Source organism: Peromyscus maniculatus, chromosome X, assembly GCF_049852395.1.
Source record: "Peromyscus maniculatus bairdii isolate BWxNUB_F1_BW_parent chromosome X, HU_Pman_BW_mat_3.1, whole genome shotgun sequence".
NCBI lineage: Eukaryota > Metazoa > Chordata > Mammalia > Rodentia > Cricetidae > Peromyscus > Peromyscus maniculatus.
The window spans coordinates 48,994,600-49,014,296 of NC_134875.1; positions in this window are offsets into that span (position 1 = coordinate 48,994,600).

Genomic DNA, 19,697 nt, shown 5'->3' on the forward strand with positions numbered 1-19,697 from the left:
GAGAAGGGCAGAAGGTGAGCGTGTAAGACTACCTGGAATGAACAAGGTGGCATTTGGGTTTGCTGTTTTCCAGATGGAGGGGTGGAGCTGCAGTAGCTTATGGCAGCAGAAGGAGACGGAGGGTAGCATCCGGAGCCCGTGCGTGGAGACAGCTAGGAATCCAAGAAAATAAGGGAATGGCAGGAAGATCCTTAAGCAAAGCGGAGGGAGGCAAATCAGGGACATGGGCACCCAGGACCCCCAGCTGGGTTCTTTTGTGCTTGAGTATTTCTGCAGAGTGAGCTCAATTTATAGAGCCGTGATGAGGGGGAGACCAGCAAGGCACTCCGTGCTCCTCTAGGCTGAAAGGCTGTCTCAGTTCTGAGCTACGGTGCTGGATTGTCTCTCCAAGATGCTCTGCAAACATTATAAGAATAAATGTACTGGGGAGGGCAGCCTGGCACCCTGGACCTTTTTATTAGAAGTGTGAGTTACACACCTCCACCATTGGCTTTATATAGTACTAAGGTCTAATGGAAATCCAAGTATGGCTGTACACCTCACATGAGGCCTGGCTTTCCAACAGAGGGCAGCATTTGCTGCTGATACTTCTCTGTTCTGGATCAAGGCTACTGACAATTGGAGGGAACTTCACAGGAGAGGACTGTGGGCTGGAAAATGGGTGTATTCCTGTCTGGAAGGATTGGAGGCCTATGATGATATTTATTCACATTAATTACTAATTGATTAATATGTTACTTTTGCATTGCTCCTATTTCATCTTTTCTCATAGTGTCAAGGAGTATCTTGGGACTTGGCTCCTACTAAATACTCCTCCCCATTGAGTATCATGAAAAGGTATAGCGGGACTAAAGTAGCCTGTGGCAACTTCCTGCTTCCCACCCCCACCCCCGCTCCAGCAAAGAACCTTGGGTAAAGAGTGAATGTTTTTTTGCAATGAAGTTCATTTTGGTAGGCTTTTCTGTCATGGTGAAAACCCTGGCTAATCTCAAAATGGTTTATCTCAACATGATTTCATCTTCCTTCCCCTTTCCACCGGGGTCTCCTCAAGTTCCTCTAAGGGTAGCTGTCTTGCTTCCTCTTAGAAGTCCTCACCCCTCCCAGCAGCCATATTTATTTCAATGACCAGCTAGGAATAAGGAAACTACCCAGTACTCACTGGCCCTCCTCATCAGAGAGAGAGTCAAAGCAACCTATGCTCACCCCCCACCAAAGTCAGATGTCAATGTCTATAACTGATGTGATCCCTTGGGCAGAGCTTGTCTGAGACGAGGTTCCCCTTTTAGCCACCACCCCCAATCCAGACAAGTCCTAGATACTCAACCCATAACACAAATTAGTAAGAAAGAGATGTGGTATCTGAACAGTCTTTTGACTCCAACCCTGGTCCCTGTAGGATGGGCTTATAAGCAAAGGGGCAGCAGACATCGGGTTCTCGGTCATTGCTGTGGCAAAGGTGGAAACTCCAGATTCTGACAATTCAGACTGTGTGTGTTGTGGAGGTACGGGATGGGGTGTAGAGTGTACATAATATAAAACTGATCATCTGAGCCATCTGAGATGTAGATCCAGCGCAACTGAGTCCATCCACAATGCCACTTAACTGCCACTACTTTTGTCCTTAAGACTTTGTTCTCTTCCCAAACACAAACCTGGCACAGCCAATTGGTTTTGAATTTAGGTTCTGAGTCGTAGACGCTCTGTGAATCTGTATACATCCCTTAGTCTTTCAGGGCCTCAATTCTCTTTATTTATGCAATAAAGATAATAATATGACATGTCTGGTAGGATTGTATGAATATAATGATATTTATTAATGTTAATTACTAATGTCAATCACGTAGCCGCTCGATTAATGTGTTAGTTTCTGTGTTGCTGTGACTGAAATACCTGGCAGAAACTATTTAAGAGAGGAATGGTTTATTTTAGCTCCTGGTTTGGGGAATTTCTATGCCTGGACCTCGACTTCTTTGATTCCAGGCCCCTGGTGAGACAGAGCACGTGGTGGTAGAACACACAGGAAGCACGGTGGAGAAGGAAGGGACTGGGTATCAAGTCTAATCCTTAAAATGATGTCCCGAGTGGCCTCTATCCGCTAGCTAGGCCTTATTTCCTAAAGTTTCCATATAAAACCTCCTAAGACAGCACCAGCTACGATCAAATACTCAGCACACGAGCCTGGGGGAGGCATCAACCCGTAACACGTGATGTTACTGTGAGCGTTGTGCCAGGACTCAAGGGACAGTGGGCTTGACCTCAGAGCTTGCGTCTGTGATGCTACGGAAAGTCAATAGGACGAGAATGTCCAGTGCCTGCCCTGTAACGTTCCCTCAGCAAACACTGGCCATCTCACCCCGAGCACTGCTACTGTCAAACTGAATTAGAAATCCATGCCTCCTGGGCATCTCTGCTCACACTGGGTTGTTCTCTCTCCATTGATCTAGGGAATATTACAAATACTGATACATGTTTTCTCCCCTCCAAGTAGAAGAAAGAGGCAGAGAAACTCATTGATGTATACATCAATAAGCACACCAGCCCCACCACCTAGAAACCATCACCGTATTTGCATGTCTGCAGGATGTCCACTTTCTAGCAGCCTGTCATTTGTTTCTCATGGTAGGCCCAGGGCTGAACAGTGCCAGGAATGACAAAATGCCACTCTGTAAGGTCTAAGAAAGTGACAGGGAAATCTCTGCCAGCCACTGCGGTCCAAGGCTACTCACCATCACTACCAGCATCCTTCCTTGGTCACGCCAAGAGGGAGAAGGAGGAAGCAGGATGCTATCCTGCTTCGCCTGTCCTGCTACTTCTGGAGTGCCCCCAATTCACTCCCTCCTCCTTCCAATGCTAGCTTTTTGCTTCAACTGGCCAGGGGTAGAAAAGAGGAGGGTGGGGTACAGTGGGAGCGACTGGGAGATGGCTATGGTCCCAATTTCCTGCTTATTTCCCAGTCCCCATCAGGGCTGCTCCTACACATCCACAGACAATTCTAGATTCCAGCAACCTCTCCCCAGTAACTCATAACCTTAATTCACTGGGCGCCCTATCTGTACCCCTCACCCTGCCCCGTTTGAACTAGGAGAGTTGTGGTTCTGTTCCAAGCACTCGTTAACAAGTTGCCTCTGTTTCTGACGTTAAGGGAGGCCAGGATAGTTCAAGCTTTTAACCCTCTGGTCCAGCCGGCAGGAGAGATGCCATCGCTAGATGACAACACGAACATGTTCTGACGTCTTGGCTATCTTCAGTTGTCCCTGGCCCTCGAAGCACTCTGTCCCATTTCCTGCCACTGTCCATCTCACATGTCAGGGCAAGGCTAGCTTCCTTGTGGTGGTGGTGGGGGTGCAGTCTTCCCTGTGTGGCCCTCTGTAGATGGCTTTTCAAACAGTCATTCATAGTCATTCACAATAGTATCTGAACTCCTCACTCAAGTGACTTTCTGAAAGGAAGAGTCACATTCTGACTGATATTGCTAGTCCTGGCTGTGCTTTCATATAGACGCCACTTCTTACACACTCGATCCAAATTGAAAGCGTTTTCTATAAAAAACATGGGCAGGTTTTGTGAGTGTTGATGCATGGAACCCAAACACCACGAGGAACAGTGATTATATTTATGGGAAAATGCAGACAAGCAATGGATTTCCACAGGCACACCTTATTTATAAAATGGGCATGACCTAGATTGATAGAGGAACGGCAGCAGACCACTTGCAAATTGAGATGTCCACCAGTAGAGGGCAGCATGCACAACAGTGGAACAACCTAAACTGGACGTCCTCTCCTTCTATGGTAACAGATATGAGACTCTGTACCAATTTTGTAGAAATTCAAGGATGGAATAGGAGGTGACTGAGGACTAAAAAGCACAGGATTTCCTGTACACACCACATGCCATTTTATTGGATCCAAGCAACATAGTTCTTTATGTACTGGTGATACATATGTTAAAATGGCATGAGGGGCGGCAAAATGGCTGAGCGGGCCAAGGCACCTGTTTCCACACCTAACCACCTGAGTTCCTTCCTCAGAATCGACATGGTGGAAGGAGAGAACAGAAAACAGATCCCACATGCTGTCTTCTGACTTCCATGTGGCACATGTACACACACACACACACACACACACACACACACACACATACAGACTCACTCACACACACACTCACACACATAGACTCACACTAAACAAAAATGTAATAATTTTTTAAATGACACGAAATGCCAAATAGCATATTGTAACTTATTTTGTGTAAGGATCCTAGTTTGATAAGATTTCCAGAGGCCTTTACAATAAGAAGAGAATTGAAAAGATTGGCAATTTGCCACTTTAAATTAAACATAATAAGCATCTAAAAAGTAGAGATGATATAACAAACACACCCTGTTATATTTTAAAAACGGCAGGAAAGAGTCACACCATGAAATAGAGCCCACGTAGAAGGTTTATTGAGGGGAGGGGAGAGAGAAGGGGCACAGAAGGGGGCAGGGATCGGTCCTGGGGAAGAGAAGGAGAAAGGAGACAGGAGGTGGGCAAGGCCCGCCTCTTATAAGGAAACATAGCCAATGCGCACAGGAGATGCTCTTAGTGGCTGCAGCTGAGGTCTATCCTGTCAGGACCCTAAGGGCAGGCCAGTGCAGATGCCTGAATGCTAACACACCCAGCTTTTTAAAATATCCAAATTCTCCAGCTCCAGTGCAGGCCACATGCATGCGCTTTGACTTGTTCCTCTGCTGCCTGTACTATGTGTCAAGAGCATTTTTCCAGACACTGACAGATGGAAGTCAAATTTCTCTATGTTCTCCTAATCTCATCCTCCTGGGCTCTTCTGAGATCTAATGCACATCTTTGTACTTGCATTTCATTTCATCCATAAACAACATATACCGCTCTTCCATGTCTGATAAATGGGGACCGGTTTCGCTCCATGAGCTTTTGTGTATTATTCTAGAAACAGGGCATACACCAGAACATAAATGACTGTGAGCACTCTAGCTACTCTTATATCTGTTTATACCTGAAATTAATTTTCCTTTTGAGTTTTTTTCAAAGAGAGGGAGATATTCTTTTTTTTTTTTTTAAGATTTATTTATTTATGGTGTATACAGCATGTATGACTGCAGGCCAGAAGAGGGCACCAGATCTTATTACAGATGGTTGTGAGCCACCATGTGGTTGCTGGGAATTGAACTCAGGACCTCTGGAAGAGCAGTCAGTGCTCTTAACCGCTGAGCCATCTCTCCAGCCCTCCTTTTGAGTTTTGAAAGTATTTCCTTGAGGTCATTGGACTAGGGAGAGTCACCAAGCTGCAGGACTCTCAAATCCCCCCAACCCGACTCTATCCCCTCCCCCTCAAGCTTCTACTCTCCACCCAAGGCTGTACCAAGAAAGTGTTTGTTTACAGTCTTAACATGGTCAACCAGCAATTCCAAATAACAGTTTTTGAAAGGCATCCGTGAAAGGCAGTTATGAGGAAGGCTATTATGATGCATATGAAAATATTTTACAGGTAACTCGGATTTCTGCTGAAATGTGAATAAGCTATTATCAGACCCAGGTTTCTTCCTCCCCCCTTTGTTTGTTTGTTTGTTTGTTCTTGTTGTTCTTTTGTTTTAAGCCTCTCCTCTCAAAGAGGGACACATGAAGACAAACTGATGCCAGGAGTTAAGACAACATTGTGCACACAAACTTCAATCACATTCTTCTGTTACTAAACAGACAAAACCTCTCAGATACACATGCCCTCTTTCCTTTATCTCAGCAAGGGACCATTCACTTTACTCAAATGACTATTTTTCTCAGAGTCAAAGCCTAGTTATCATGCATTTGTGTATCATTTTCTAAAAGAGGTATAATGACCCAGAAAGAGGTCCATGTTAGAAATATGTGAGTACCTAATCTAAATATTGAAAATCTATAGCTAGGCAGTGGCACACACCTTTAATCCCAGCACTTGGGAGGCAAAGGCAAGCGGATCTCCATGAGCTCGAGGCCAGCCTGGTCTACAGAGTGAGTTCCAGGACAGCCAGGGCTATTACACAAAGAAACCCTGTCTTGAAAAAAAACAAAACAAAATCCAGTCATTGTGAAGAGTGCTTCAAAGGAGAAAGCCTCAATTTACACTTCTGCAAAGTGGAGCATCCCATGTCTCATTTTCTTCAATGAATTTTTATTTATTTTATTTTTTATTTTTTATGAACCCAGGGCCTTGTGCTTGCTAGGCTCTACCACTGAGCTAAATCCCCAGCCCCTCCTCAGTGAATTGTTATTTCCTTTGCCAAGCTCATCCACTGCAGTTGCAGGGAGTTATGACCAGATTCATATGGGACTGGCTGCATTTTGCAAGTGCTATGGTGAAAAATGGGGATATTGGGAGGGAAGTGAAAAGTGAAAGTCAACCCACGCAATCTTTGCTCCGGCCTCTTTCCCCTAGATTGTAGTTGGGCTACTGTTTGCTTATTCCAAAGAATCAGTAGAGGAACCGAAAAACACCAGAATAGTCATTAGTACACTTCAGGATAAACTTTGAGGTTGGGAAAATAAAGAACCTTTGTTTTGTTTTGTTTTTGTTTTTTTGAGGCAGGGTTTCTCTGCAGTTTTGGTGCCTGTCCTGGAACTCACTCTGTAGCCCAGGCTGGCCTCGAACTCACAGAGATCCACCTGGCTCTGCCTCCCGAGTCCTGGGATTAAAGGTGTGCACCACCACGGCCCGGTAAAAGAACTTTTTTTTTTTTGTCCAGAGATTCATTCACGTCATCTATAAAGACTCACTGACTTTTCACTATCTGGTGATCAGTGTCCTAGGGGTTAAAAGTGTAGCAGTAACCAAGACTGGTAAGGTCCTTGTCCCTGTGGAATTGATGTTTTAGTGGAGAGAAACAGGTATGCAATCTAATGAAATAGACAAGATTATTTTGGACAGTGGTTAGTGGCATGCAGAAAACAAAATGGAAGAAATCAATAGAGATTGATGGTGGATGTAGGTGATTATCTTAGGAGTAATTAGGGAAGGGATCTCAGATGCAGTAACCTTTGACCCAAGTCCAAAGTAAAAGTGAGTCAATATGACTTGGCAATGTAAACCCTGAATATATTCCCAAGGAAAATGAAAAAAAAAAAAGTCTATATTCACATAAAAACTTGTTTGAGTTCAGAGCAGCATTATTCACAATAGCCCAAAACCCAAACCAAACCAAAACAAAACAAAAAACAAAAAAGAAAGTGGAAGTAACCTGGTCATCTACCAACTGAATGAATAGCTAAACAAAATATGGTATATACACACACGGAGCATTATTCAACCACAAAGAAGGAATGAAGCACCAACAGAGCAGGCGTGAATTTCCAAACTGTAATGGTAATGAAATAAGCCAGTCACAAAAGCCACACTTGATAGAATTCAAAATTTTAAGATGCATTTCTTTTACTTTGTGTGTAAAAGCGTTTTTGCCTGCGTGTGTGTACAAGCACCCCATGTGTGCCTGATGCCATGGTGATCAGGAGAGAGGATCCGATCCTGTGAAACTGGTGTCCCCGTGGCTGTGAGCTGCCACAGAGGTGCTGGAAACTAAACCTGGGTCCTTTTCAAGTGCACCAGGCTCTAAGACTTTGGAAGGAAAGGGTTTTACAATTCAGAGCAACAAGGCAGCCAAATCATTCCAGGCAACTGACCCCAAAAGCTCTATATTGCTAACTTAATAAGGTCCCAATACTGTATTTTTCTCCTATATGCGGTCCAGTTTTAGAAAGGCTTTGGTTTCTAAAACTGCTTTTAAAATTAATGACGGTTTCTAAGTGCAATAGACTTCTGGCTCAGAAATGATGTAATTAGTAAGAACTTAATCTAGCGTTTTATTAGTCGCGCCAGATTCTGTGGTTTCTCATTACGCTCCTTGGAAGGTGTTCACGTTTCGTTCAGGTGCTGTTTATGTCAGAGAACTTGAAGGAGGCCCTTGTGCACTCAGTATGTTTACAATGTGTCCCAGGACTTTTCCTGCAAGACTGATTTCTCTGGTGTTCCTGTCCTAATAAACAGGACTCCCACCCATCGATCGACGCAGTTATAAACTTCTCCCACAGCCCCTCACTATCAGTTACTGAAGCTTGTCACCTGCCTTCTGAACACCTTTCATATGTGCCTGGCTGTCTATTCACGTTCAGCCCCATCGCTGCCTTTTAAAACTCAGGCCTCTCTTTCATGTGGAATATTGCAGCAGGAACCTGGGAAGTCACTGGCCTCTCCTAAGTTCTTCTTCTTGCTACTAATCTGATTACATTTTTATATTTATGTATGTGTGTCTAAGTGAATGTCTGTGTATGTACACACACACACACATACAAAGAACATGTGTGGAGGTCAGAGGACAATGTGCAGGAGATGGTTCTCTCTTTCAAGCATATGTGATGGGATTTCTTTTACTGCATGTTATATTATAAAACCCGGGGACAAATATAAGAACCTGAGACAGTCGCCACGGCTGCAATACATAAACCACTGTTCACCTCCCGGTTCCATAAGGGCCTCACAAACTTCTGGCCCCGCCTCTCCTCCCCAGGGCTACCCTCTCTCTCCTCCAGAGCCAGCCAAGAACTCGCTGATCCATTCTAGGCAGCTGAATGCGAACTCCACCCCGCAAACCAAACACTCTATTCAACTGGACAACAGACCATGACAGAAACAAAATTCCAATAACTCATATGGATCCCCGAGATCCAACTCAGGTAATAAGGCTTGGCAGCAAGTGTTTTTCCCCACTGAGCCATCTTGATGGCCCTACAGGATATTTTTAATACAAATATCTGAATTTTAGTCTTCTGCAGAAAGCTTTCAATGGCTTCCCGTCACCTGATGTATAAAATCCAAGACCTTAGTGCTGCCAATGCAGGCTTCTGTTTGGTTTGGTTTTTCAAGACAGAAATTCTCTAGGTAACTCTGGCTGTCTTGGAACTCACTCTCTAGACCAGGTTGGCCTTGAACTCAGAGATTGCCCTTGCCTCTGCCTCTCAAATGCTGTGATTAAAGGCATGCGTCACCACTCCTGGACAGGCTTCTGTTTTGGTGTGTGTGTGTGTGTGTGTGTGTGTATGTTCAGCTCGTTTTTCCAACATGACTTCCAATTATTTTCTTATATTCTAGGTAGTGTTACTTCCAGAAAACCATGTGTGGTACTTTGAATCAGATATTTCCCCCAGAGGCTCAGGTCTGTGAACACGTGGCCCCTAACCGGTGGTGCTGCTTGGGGAGGTTGAGGATCCTGTAGACCGTGGCTGGGTAATGACAATTTCAGGACTGTGAAGGATGTAAGAATTTGAATCAATAAGTTTGGATTAGGGATGGAAGAGACAGGAAGTTACAAAGAAAAAAGGCCTGAGCTAAAGCAGGTTTGTGGTTTCCCTAACTTCTTTTTTGTTACTATTACTTGTTTCTTGTGCAGTGGTGGGATGAAATCCAAGTCATTACACGGGTTAGGTAAATGTTGTACCACTGGATAATATTCCCATCCAAGATGTCTATGCTTTTTAAATTTAAATTTAATTGAATTTTCAATTATGCATAGGTGTTTGCCTCTGTGCATATATGTGCACAATTAGTGTGCCTAATATCCAAAGAATCCAGAAGAGGGCATCAGATCCCCTGGAACTGAAGTTAGAAACAGCTGTTGTGGGAACTGATACTAGGTCCTCTGGTAGAGCGCCCATGTGTTTAACTTCTGAGCTCTCTCTCTAGCCCCTAGGATGTCTATATATTTTTTTTTTTTGAAAAACATGTCAGTAGCATATATTCATTGTACAAAGTGATGGGTTTCATAATGATATTTTTGTTTACTTTGTCTCGTATTTTGGCCACATTTACCCTCCATTACTCGTCCCTCCTCTCCCCGCCCTGTGAGTCTAGCCTCCTCTTCCTAAAGTCTTCATTTGATTTGTTTTTTCCTTTTTACTGTTCACATGTATCCAGGACCCATAAGTGTGTTGGTTTGAATGAGAAATGTCCCCACAGGCTCACATATATGAGAGCTTGGTCCTCAGTTGATGCAGATGTTCGACGGGGTGGGGTGGGAAATGTTTAGCAGGTGGAAGCTTGCTGGCGGAAGTACAAGCCTGAGGATGGGCTTTGAGAATTCGTAGCCTCACTCCCACTCCACTTCCAGAGAAGCTCTCTCTGTTCGTGTTTGTGGTTAAAGATGTGATGTCAGCTTCCTGCTCTGGCCACTGGTTTCCATGCCTCCTCCAGTTGTTATGAACTCTTTCTCTGAAACTATAAACTCAGAGAAACTCGGCCTTCTGTAAGTTGCTTCTGGTTATTGTATTTTATAATATTAAGGGAAAGTAAATAATATAATATACGAAAACATATGTATTCTTTTTTAGTCTGGGTTATTTTGTTGAAGATCATGATCTCCAGTTCTGCCCATATTCTTGTAGCTTTATTATACTTTTATACATATGCTTAGTTAATTTCTTCACAAAAAGGGACACATGGTAAGTACCGAATTGAAGCCCTGGTTGAGGAAAGATTCTTAAAAAGAAGGAAAACAAGCTTGCATTGAGACATTAATGGGCTGTACATGTGTAGAAGAAGGAAACTAGTCCTTATCTCACCCCATGTACAGAAGTCAACTCCAAATGGATCAAAGACATCAGTCAGTTCACACCTGAGACTGAAACTGCCAGCATTTGTTGTCAGTTGGTTTCCTGATGATAACCATTCTGCCTAGGATATGCTGGCAAGGGTGCAGGGAAAGAAGGATACTTATTCCCTATTAGTGGGATTGCAAACTGGTGCAGCTCCTATGGAAATCAGTGTGGAGATTCCTCAGAAAGCTAAAGATAGAGCTACCATATGACTCACATATTCAATGTCTGGGCATAGACCCAAAAGACTCAATATCCTTCTATAGAGATATTTGCACATCCGTGTTCATTGCTGTGCTATTCATAGTAGCTAAAAAACAGCATTAGCCTTGGTGTCCATCAACTAATGAATGGAGAGTAAAAATGTGGTACATATACACAATGGAGTTTTATTTATTTGTGAGGAAAAATGATAGCGTGAAATATGCAGGTAAATGGGTCTGTCAAAATTATGTTGAATGAGGTTACCCATGCACAGGAAAACATATGCCACATATTCGTCTTCATATGTCGATCTCAGTTTTGCATCTCTAATTTTGTATGTTCAACTTGGGGTACCTGCAGAAGCCAGGACTCTATAGAGAAACTACTGAGAGAATGTCCTTTAAGAGTGTGAAAGGTTAGTAAAAGGTAGGGATTGGGAATATAGGGGAGATATTGGGGTGTGGTTTGAATGAGAATGGCCACCATAGGCTCCTATATTTTAATACGTTGTCTCCAGTTGGTGGAATGGTTTGGGAAGGATTAGCAGATGTGGATTTTCTGCAGGAGTGTTGTCACTGAGGGTAGCCTTTGAGGTTTCAGGCCCAACCTTGCTGTCTCTCTGCCTGCAGATCAGGATGTAAAGCTCTCAGCCACTGCTCAAGCACCATGCCTGTCTCCCTGCCGCCATGCTTCCTGCCACGATAGTCACAGACTCTAAGTGTCTGAAACTGTAAGCCCCCGATAAATTTTTTTTTCTGTAAGTTGTCTTGGTCATGTTGTCTCTTTATAGCAATTGATAAGTAACTAGACAGGGCAGGAAGCAGGGAGATGATGGAAATAGGAAAGGAAAAATTGGGAGGGAGAGTTAGCCAAAATAAAGGAAATATAAAAACAGAATAGGAAACATACTATCTTGCAACCAATTTAAAAATAGAAAATTTATAATGGTTAAAATGCTTTTTAGGGTTGGAGAAATGGTTCAGTGGTTAAGATTGCATACTGCTCTTGCTGAGGACCAAATTTGGTTCCAAGCACCCATAATAGGTGGTTCACAACCACCTGTAACTTCAGGTCCCTGGAAATCAAATGCCTTTGGCTTCTATGGGCATCTGGTCTCTCTCTCTCTCTCTCTCTCTCTCTCTCTCTCTCTCTCTCTCTCTCATGTAAAATAGGTCTGCACAAGAACTATCAATAGTGAACATGTGGGTGGAAGAGGAGCTCTTTCCTATTTCTCAATGATGAACTATTTGCTACCAGGAGATGGAGAATTATAACTTTAGTTATGTACCCACTAATGACCCAACTAGACTCCAATGACTAGTGCCAGTCCAGTGGTCATACAGATGGCCCTGGTTAAACTAAATGGGTCACAAAACCAAACCAAATGTCACAATTCTGGAAAAGGAACTGTGAGTGATGAAGAGGACTGACAGGGATAGGAGGGAGGTAAAAAAAAAAAAGAGTGCAGGGGAGAGAATAATCAGCATATATTACATATACGTTTGAAATCGTCAAATACAAAATTAATGAATAAAAATCAGACCCAACAAAACCAAGGTAGGGACTGGGATATAGCACAGTTGGGTAGAGTGCTTGCCTACCATGCACAAAGCCCCATTCCATCCCCAGCATTGCCTCAATACCAGATATGGTGTCACAAGACTGTAATCTCAGTACTTGGGTAGAAACAGAAGGATCAGAAGTTCAAGGTCATGCTCAGCTACATAACGAGTCAGAAGCTAGCATGGGTTATATAAAACTCTGTCTCACACAACAATGACGAATACAAAAACCAAGGCCTTGGGGCATAGCTCAAGGCCCTGCATTTGATGGCCAGCACTGGGGAAAAAAATAACAACAAAAAAAGCCCAAACCAACCGAACAGAAAAACCACGAAAAGCTGAGAGAAAGCTTCCCTTCCCTGACTTTTATTTTATTTTATTTGTTTGATGCAGATTTTGTCCATTTTTTTTGTCTTATTCTGTTGTATTGCCATGTGGTGCCTAAGTCCTTCCTGTGTTCATACATGGGAGAGAGTAAACAAATACTCCTTAGGGGATGGAGAAATGAATGAGTGCTTACACAGTTAAAGGCACTGAAATCTCACATAAATTCTATTTCATTTAACAGCTGAGGGGACTCAGGTAAAGGAAGATTACTTACTATGTAAGGGGAAAGAGGATGGAATTTGGGTTCTGAATCCTAAAGAGACTAGACTAGCAAGCATTTGGGGTAAATAGCTTAAGAGGTTTGGGCTTTTTTTTTATCCTTGATTTTTTGTATTATATAGACTGAACAAAGTCAAATACAGCTGCACTGACCATCATGAATAGAAGCAACCTTGGCTTTGGAAATCGAGAGTAGCAAAGTTATTCGAACGGAACTCGGGGATTCTGCTGTCTACTTTGCACAGCTCACCAGTTGGGAGGTATAAGGCCTTCTAATTCAGCTGCAGTTCATCACTTTCAGCTGCTCTTAAAAATCGGAGCCCCAAGCTGGCCACAGCAGCACAGGACTGTAGTCCCTGCACGTCAGAGACAGAGGAAGGCTGACTGTTGAAAGAAGTTCCAAGTGAGAACCTGTCACAAAACAGCAGCAAAGAAATCCAAGGACCAGAGCTGTGGCTGTAACTTGATGGGTGTGTGTGTGTGTGTGTGTGTGTGTGTGTGTGTGTGTTTGATTAGCACATGCAAGGCCCTGGGTTTGATTTCCAGCATGCCAGAGAAAAAGTTCTAAAAAGCTAAGCATTTTCCACATCTTGCCTGGCCTTGCCCTAGACTGTCTAGAGCCTAGCCCACAGCTTGCCTCAAAGGTTGTCCTGATGGGTCAATGAGTTTTCTTAAGTTGTTGATTCAGTTTGGTTTCAGGCCAATATAGCCGCTACATTTCTTTTAAGTTACGTGTGTTACATGACAATTAGGCCAAAAGCTGAAATCTTGCTATTGTCTCATAGAAATATTCAGCTGAAGAAAAGATCCAGAGACCTGAAACTTGATAGGACTTTTGTTGACATGCCTGGCTAGTCATGGGTTGGCTGGGTGGCTTGTTGATTTGCTTGCCTATTGTATACACATCCAGCTTCCTCTGGTGCATACACCTGGCATGCCACAATGTACCCATTCATAATCTCACAGATTTCCTAGTGGGAAAACGCCGTCTTTAGCTAGGCTGATCTTTTACACAGAACTCCTCCATAGCACATGCGGACACTGATTCTCCTTGACCATTCATCCCCTAACGCTTTCGTCCACCTGCCCACTGTCCAGCAGTCCCTGAAAGGCAGCTGTTGTTAAGAGCTTGAGCTGCTAATCCTCGCTGCACTGCTGTGGTGCATTTGGCCTGCTCCCGACAAAGCTCTTCTTGTTTGAGCTAGGGTGTGCCACTGATTCCAGAAGTACTAAAGTCCTGGGCATGTATTTGCAAAGTCCCCAAATATCCAAATGATGAAGCAGGGCACCCAGAAGAGCAAAACCTGTACAGACAGATATCTGGGATGCCACTGGCTTTACTATCCAAACAAGAGCTTGCCACGAGTCATTTGAGCCAGTTAGCAAGCAGGCCTGGCATTGAGAACACCTAGGGCACCTTTAACTCCTAACAGTCACCCCATTTCTCATGATCTGTTCACCCAGAAACGGGACTCTGTGACTGTTTTGACAGAGAAAAGAAAAAGCTAGGAAAGGACTCTTTGAAGCTACGAGAGGAGGATATGAAACAAAACAGAACATGAAAGAGGTTTAAAAAGAACAAGGTCGAGAGACTACAGGTCTCCTCACAGCTCTTTGGTGACTCAGTGTTGTGACTCTGAGCAAGCCACACTCCTCTCAGAGCCCCCGCTTTCTCATTCAAATGTCTCTTCAGGAACAGAACTCATCAATCAGGGGAAATGAAAACTGACTAATGTTAACGACCTTAGAAAGCTACTGGTAATTTTATTAGCAGTAATATCACGACTGTGTTTTAAAAGCAATGTGAGAAAGATATATTCTGATTTATTTATTTTATAAGTGAAAGGACATAATGTCTGAAAATTTGTCTTAAAATATCCCTCCTTTTTAAAAAAAATTAGGGAGAGGATAGGATAGATGAAACAAGAATGGTAAAATAGTGATTTGTTAAAACTAAGCAATGAGTACTTGAGAATTCATTACACTAGCCCCTCAAACTTCTGAATGTACTTGAAATAGTTTACAATGCTAAAATGGGAACTTTTAAAAAGCAGACATGCTTGGTGGCATACATCCATAAATCCCAGCTACTCAGGAGACAGGGGCAAGAGGCCTGCATGTTGAGTCCTGCTGGGCTGCCTATTGAGTTCAAAGCCAGCCCAGGCAACTTATAGAGACCTGTGTCAAAAGTAATAACAAAAATGGTCTGGGGATACAGCTCAAAGGTAAAGAACATGCCCCGTATATATAAAACCCTAAGAATACACACACACACACACACACACACACACACACACACACACACACACACTCACAGAGGGAGGGAGAGAGAGAGAATAAGATAATGCTTGCCAGGCCAGATGGTTCATCACAGTACTTGAGAGGCAAAGGCAAGCAGATCTCTGTGAATTTGCTACCATCCTGGTCTTCATAGTGAGTTCCAGGACAGCCTGGACTCTGCAGAGAGGCCTTGTCTTAAAAAACAAAACAACAAAAAAGGCAATTGCTTATTTTCAATGAAGAAGAGACAGAACACAATAAATACATAAAGGACCAGAGGAATAAAGTTAATGAGAGTATGATATATAGTCCACCTGTATACATTTTTCAATTGTTAAGTTAGCATCATGGGGCTGGAGAGATGTCTCAGCAGTTAAGAGCATTGTCTGGTCTTCCAGAGGACCTGGGTTCTAGTCTCAGCACTCACACGACATCTAGCAATTGTCTGAAACTTCAGTGTCAAGGGATCCAATGCCTTCTCACCTCTGCGGGCACCAGGCATACCACATGGCACATAGTCATATATGCAGGCAGAGCAGCTGTAGGCATCATTTTTTAAAACTTCTCTCATGAACAATAAAGTAAGACAGTTACTGCATGGGGAAAATCTATTCTATGGAAACTTAAGATTTTGATGATAGATGTCCTCCACAAATGCATGTGTTTGAACATTTGGTCCCTGGTTGGTGTATTTGGAGAGAACGTGGAAATTTGGAAGAGAGGAATATCTGGAGGGGGGTAAGTCATTGGAGCAGGTGGGGAGGGGGTAAGTCATTGGAGCAGGTGGGACTTACTTCCTGTTCTGTCTCTATTTCCTGATCCATGGAAATGTAACGAGTTATGCGGGGATCACCCCCCCACACACACACCATGCCTCCTTGACCATGAAACTGTGAGCTAAGAGAAATCCTTTTTCCTGCAAGCTCCATGACAAGAAAAGCAACAAATCCAAAATTACATATACATCATGTCATCTAGGCATAACCTTTTGCTAGATATCATCAGCCCTACTTAGTATCCCGATCAGGCCGGAGCATGGTGACAGCTATTTTCCACTGCCTGGATGACAGCATCCATTTTGGCAGTGTGATCCTGTTTGAACAAAATTGACCAAATCCCAACGTTGACTGAAAGTCACCACAGAAAGCAAAATGCAAGACTCTTACTGACTCGTGGAGTGGAAAGCGAACAATCAAACAATAAAATCTACCTGTGAGATCAGTGTCTACAAAGTCAACTCATCGTTCAGTCTCCTACTGGGGTTTACTTGAAATGCTGCACATTTGAAAGAAGAACCTTTTCAAGGTAAGAGCACAGACTTAACTGTGGGCAAATGCTTCATCTTGCCCAGGCCCATCTGGGAACTGCTTTGGGCAGAATGAGTTGTGTTGACTTCTTCATCCAGAACTCACTGTGACTAAAGGTAGCTCTTACCACCTGCTGCCCTGAGGCCAGAATGTCTTAATACGTGTCCACACCAAAGTCAGAGTTTGGGGGCCTCGGGGAAGAGGAAGCTGGGGAGGCCAGGCCAGCATACTGGCTCAGTTTTTTTTTTTTTCTCTTCACATCCTGCAGCTGTTCTTCTAGAAGACCACTCAATGGCTGGCCCTCATGAACATGTCTATCCCTTAAGCTTTATCTGGCATCCTCTTCCCTTGGATTCCTATTGCTTGTCTTGGCTTATACCACATTGGTGTCGAAAGTTTTATTTGGTGAGCTCCCAGCAGCCCCCGTGGAATTTTCTGTGACTTAGCTCAATAATGGAAAGATAGGGATCTTATACTTGAGGGGGAATGATGAGGGAAATAACAGTTCATGACATTGAGAAACCACACTGCCAGAAACTGACTCATGGATTCCTGACAACAACCCACAAGGTTGGAACCATTATTCTCCCCACTCTACAGATTAGCAGACCAAGGTCAAGGTTATGAAACCCGTAAACTGTAGAGCCAGAATTTAGCATGAATTGCGTGTGTGGTGTGTTGCCTGATTTCACGATTTTTAACTAAGCTGTGTGTACTGGCTGCTGAAATGGTGCCCAGTGAAGGTCCGTTTATTGGTCTCTGTGTAGTCATTCAAGATGAATTCTGACCGGATTCAATGTGTAGATAAAAACCTGTACTCTTTGTTCTTGGTGCTCTGCAATACATATGTAAGTTCATCATAAAGAGAACAAAAAAGCCCTTAAAGGCCCAGTCGGGTAATACTGCTTTGCTCATGTATTCCATGCAGTGGAGAAGCTTAAGGTTTACACTGCTATGTGGGATATCAAGCCACGAGTAAGAGTTTCAGGCTATTCTTTTTTTTTTTTTTCTGGAGCTGAGGACAGAGCCCAGGGCCTTGTGCTTGCTAGTCAAGCGTTCTACCACTGAGCTAAATCCCCAACCCCCAGGCTATTCTTTTTTAAAAAGATTTATTTATTTATTATGTATACAGCATGTATGATTGCTGGCCAGAAGAGGGCACCAGATCTCATTACAGATGGCTGTGAGCCACCATGTGGTTGCTGGGAATTGAACTCAGGACCTCTGGAAGAACAGTCAGTGCTCTTAACCGCTGAGCCATCTCTCCAGCCCAAGGCTATTCTTAATTAGGGAGAAATGTTTACAAACTGGAAAGGGCTATGCTGGCAACAGATAAAACAGTAGATATGGAATTCCCCACCCGAAGAGTCTGCATACGTGTGGGAGAGGGATTTTGAGAGGAAACATTACCCCAAGACCGTGGGAGACAGTCATAGAAGCTATAGCTTCATTATTACTGAGGGGAAATTAAGCAGAAGAGTGAGTGATGTTCATTAGGAAAGTCTTCCCTGCTTAGGATGTAGCTCAGTGGTAGATCACTTGCCTCGCATGTGCCAGGTCCTGGGTTCCAGTTCTAGGGGTGCAAAATAAAAGTTAAAAGGAAAAAAAAGGATGAATAGGAAAGTCTTCCTAGGCCACATGACTTGACTTGAATATTGAGAAACAACAAATAAAAAAAAGTAAAGCAACAGTGTGGTTTTACCTTTGTTACACTGTCTGTACGTTCAACTACTAGTCCCAGTTGCTAAAGCTATAGACTGGGGGGAATTCCATTCCCCCAGACAATGGCTCTCTTGCTGCTGCTTAAGGTAGTTCTAACTAAATCTCTATCGTTCTAATAAAGCTCGAGATTCAAAGGCTAGGATGAAAACCTGTGAGGTAGAGTAGCACCTGGCTAACTTTCTCTAGAAGCCACTGCCTCCCACATACCCCCCAACTAATAAAACCTATGCTAAGCTCCTCCCCGCTACTTCCTGTCAACCAGTTGCTAATCCCGCCTCCCTGAGCCCAGTTTAATTTTATGTAATTCACACAAATGCAACACATCTTTACATAGTTAACAAATGCAGTATAAACAAATGTAACACATCTTTGCCTAGTTAAACTAATATTTCACAACAAAGCGGGACTGAAGATGAGAGAAACAGTATGTGCTCCTTATTTTTGACTGGATTGTGTGGATTGTAGTATCTAGCACAGGTCAGCTACTGTCTAAGTTCTGAAAATACAAAGGGGAACGCAGTCATGTTCTGGGCAATCTTTGGGGTCTAGTAGAAGAATTGAGACACACAGACTCTCACGGACCCATAGGTATTATGGAGCAGAATGGATCTGGATTAGTTAGACTCCCACCAAGGCGACTAAATACCGGAGAGAAACAACTGGAAAGAGGATTTGTTTCAGCCCGAAGTTTCAGAAGGTTCATTCCATGGTCACTTGGCCTCATGCACTTGGGCAGAGTATCATGGACAAGGTAATAGGAGTATGATGCTCACTTCAAGGCAAACAGGGAGCAGAGAAAAGCGGAATGGGTTCCAAGGATAACCTTCAAAGGCATGCTCCCAACAGACCTAGGCCACACTTTATAAAGGCATGTCCCCAGATAGGCATCACCGTATAAAGTTTCCGGAAACTCCTGAGATAGTGTTAGTTAGGAACCAAGAGTTCAAAACACATGACTAGGAGGAGCACCGCATACCCAAACTGTAACATTCTGCCCTTGGCATTTAAAGACTCAAGGCCAGCTCATGATACAAAATGCATTTAGTTTATCTCCAAGAGTCTCCAAAGTCTTAACTACTCCAAACTGTTAAAAAATCTAAATTCAGAGTCTCTATGCAGACTCAAGACAGTCTCTTGGCTGAGATCCCCCCCAAATTGAAGTAAGTCACAGACTTCTAACATACAATAGCACACAGTAGTTATTCCGGTTCTAAAGGGGATCCACATATGAATGCCAAGGAAATCCTGTACCAGAGCAAGACGAAAGTCCAGTAAAGCAAACATTAAGTCTTGTAGCCTCACATCTGGCTACATAGCGGTGGCATAATGTGAATGTCGGTGGGTTTAGGTGTTCCCACATGTATGGCTGTGCCATTTGCAGC